At 36.1% G+C, this 3,272-nt stretch overlaps 1 long non-coding RNA gene across 1 annotated transcript; it reads left to right on the top strand.

Moving 5' to 3' along the window:
* The first annotated feature begins 359 nt into the window (after positions 1-359).
* LOC126655080 (uncharacterized) lies at positions 360-2,338 on the top strand. Its single transcript, XR_007632887.2, has 3 exons — positions 360-576; positions 673-723; positions 2,009-2,338. It is a non-coding gene; the product is annotated as an uncharacterized LOC126655080 (long non-coding RNA).
* The last annotated feature ends 934 nt before the right edge of the window (positions 2,339-3,272 follow it).

The following is a 3,272-nucleotide window of genomic DNA, read 5'->3' as shown; positions in this document are numbered from 1 at the left end:
TTGTTCTCGTTGTGCTTCCGACTTGTTTTCGGATTGATTTATGTGCGAATTAGCATATGTGGTACCTTGGTTGTGTCATGTTGAATGACTTATGTGTACCCCTTGAACCTTTAAGTATTTGATGTTGAATTGATTTATTTCCGGATTGTTATCGAAACAATATTTGCATGTTTTCCAAATCTGCTATGCTCTAGTAAAACGTCCATATTTTCCAATTTAACCGTCGGATCGGGCTGCCCTTTGGATATGTTGTACCTAAGAGGATTATCTTTCATTTGACCGTTCGGATCGTCGTTTTGACCTCTTTTCGGGTCAACCGGACCTATAACCGGACCTTCTGGGTTGAACCGGCCGTAGGTCCGGTCCACTCTGATTTCTGCATTGGCAGTGAGTCAACCGGTTCAATAACCGGTTCTGCTGGACAGAACCGGCCGTAGAACCGGTTCATTACGGGTTTGCTTATAAAAACTTCGTTTCTCGACCAAATCAGCCCCCACTCGTTCCCACAAACCCTAAACTGATTTCTAAACATTTATAGACAATTCCCAATCACATTTTGGTGCCTCAAGACACTTGGTAAGTGTTCTAACATCCTTTCCATCATTCAATTCATAGTTTATGTAATCGAATTGTTTGGGTATTCATTGGTCCTTCGGTTTTTCATTGTTGTAGCCATTATTCCACTATTTTTCTGAGTTTTCCTTGCTCTTTTGGATTGCTAAGGTAATTAATCCTTCCTTTACCCTTTTAATTCGAATCGTTGGTGTGATGGTTGCTAGATTTCAATTTTAAATGTTAGTTTTGTGGCATGTAATTGTATGCGCTGTTTTGATTTGGTTTTCTTATTATTGTATCAAATTCATTGTCAATACTTGTTGGGCATTTGTTGTAGTCGTTTATGCTCTCTAGAATTCGGTTCGTTCATGCGTTGTATGGATTTCTTAAAAGGGGAATGTTAGGGCTGTCCATAATTTCATTGCCATGATGTTGTTGTTTAAAGAATTAGATTGCTATAAATTGTTTTAGTTTGATTTTGTTATAGGGCTGTAAATAATTGAATTAACCTGTGTTTGGTGATTAAAAATCAAATTGACAGAGTTGGATTAGTTTGGTTTGAGCATATCAAATTGTTTGTTATTTGGCTTGATAATCATGATCAATTGATATGTTTTGGTTAGAGGTTTTGAAACTGAAAATGTAATTGGTTTAAGCTTTTGAGATGAATTGGATTCATTAAAGTATCATGGCATGGTTGTTTTGAGGTTGGCTTGTTTTGCCGATTTTGGCTAAATGTTGAATTTGTTGTCATGTAATGTTTTGATTGTTTAAATAAGTTAGTTGGGTTGTTTAACATTATTGATTAATATTGGATTGTTGTTAACATGTTAGTATGATGTATAAATTATTGTAAATCTTGATTGGGCATGTTTAATGTTAGAGGGCATGCTAAGGTGATTGTATATTTTATGTTGGCCGTTTGAACATGTTTGCCCATTGAGGACTTTTGTCGAGAACCTTATGAGCGTTATGATATTTTGGTTATTGAGTTCTTATTGAGTTCCTTGTTTTCAAAATGGATTTCATAGTTTATCAAAAGATGACCTAAATATTAAACTCTGGTTTTACTCTGGTTGGATTTTGGTTCGGGTTAGACTTGGGTCGCCCGATTTGTGAGAAGACGCCTTGCAATTGTTGTAACTTGGCTGACTCACCATGTTGGTTTTAAACTTGGTTTATGGATTTAACTAAGTTATCTGAAATGGATTTTCGGATCATGTTTTCAAAGTGGGAACTCAATTTGACTTAACTGATTGTATGACTTTGGTGACAGTCCGAGTAAGTATGATTATTCCAAGTTAGTTTATGCTTTGGCATTTTGACTATATATGTATAATGGCGTTATGATGGTTTATACGTTGGCTTGATTGATATATGTGCTAGTCGTATGTGGTGTCTAGTACTCTCTAGAGTTAGGGGATGATATTAATTATTATATATATTTTCTTAGACCCGTCGACTGCTCGTGCTTCGGAGTCGGATCAGGTTTAGTTGCTTGTCAAGTTTTCACGTGGATTTGCAAGCAGTGAGTTTGTACTTACTATTTACCGCTTTATTAAGTAAATTGTTATTTTAATAATAAATATATATACTGTACGTATATTTCGAACTGGTTTTATATTATGGCTTCTAGTTGGAACATGCTACCTAATGGGCATCATTAGGACTGCGTGCGCACCGGTAATGATCTGGGAAAGGTATTTATGGTAATGTGGTAACTCGGTGTGAGCATAGCTCTCGGGACCAAGTAGAGTAACTCGGTGTAGCTCAGCTCTCGGGACTCTGGTATAAGTGTGGTCAGTGGTAACTCGGTGTAGCTCAGCTCTCGGGTCCAGACCTATTGGATTATGTTTATTATTTAGAATTGTGGATTAGGGTTCCAACTATTATCCGTAATATCGTTATTAAATGTTTTAAACGGTTTTAAAAGGTTTTCCACTTAATAAATGTAGATAGTGGTATAAACTCATCTCAGTATATCTGACCCCGTTGTTTTCCCAATTTTCCCAGGGTTATGATCCGAGAGAGTCTGGTGATCTCCGCATTTACTTTTCTTCGAAGGTTCCATTTATTTTTGATAAACTGTAAAACTGTTTTATTCTTAGACCGCAGTAGTAACTAGACGTCTTTATTATTACTGTATATTTTGTCGGATTGGTTCGACTGGTTATATTACTTTGGCATGATTATAATATTTACATTGATTTATGATAAATCTATATTAGTCTCGGAATTGGCTAAGCATGTTATATTAATTGTGGAATATTATAACTGCTAGATTTAGGCTGAAGTCTCGGTTGCCCCCGAGCATTGGTTTTCTGCAGGTTATGTGTATATATGTTAATTGAAAGGCTAGCTACGGGTTTTGGTACTACATTACCCATACCCTAGCGCCGGTCACGATTCATGAAAATGGGTCTTGACAAACTTGGTATCAGAGCTTTGGTTTCAAACCAAGGCCTTATGCATGTTATGTATTATGTGTTTTGGCATGATAAGTTGATGTCGTGTCATAGGAACTACTGCGGAATTAGGATTCGTGTCTTGTCTTTTAAAATGTCATCTTTTATTTTCAAACTTTCAGCCTACATCCTATAGGTGATGTCTGTCAGTCTTTATTTGGTGTTGATGTTATGATTGACAATTAATTTCACTTGGATGTTACGTGCTGTGTTTTATCATGTTGAGATTATTTAACTTGGGTAATTATAATT

Source organism: Mercurialis annua, linkage group LG7, assembly GCF_937616625.2.
Source record: "Mercurialis annua linkage group LG7, ddMerAnnu1.2, whole genome shotgun sequence".
Classification (NCBI taxonomy): domain Eukaryota; kingdom Viridiplantae; phylum Streptophyta; class Magnoliopsida; order Malpighiales; family Euphorbiaceae; genus Mercurialis; species Mercurialis annua.
Note: the sequence above shows the minus strand (reverse complement) of the source record. Positions and strands in the feature narration are given on the sequence as shown.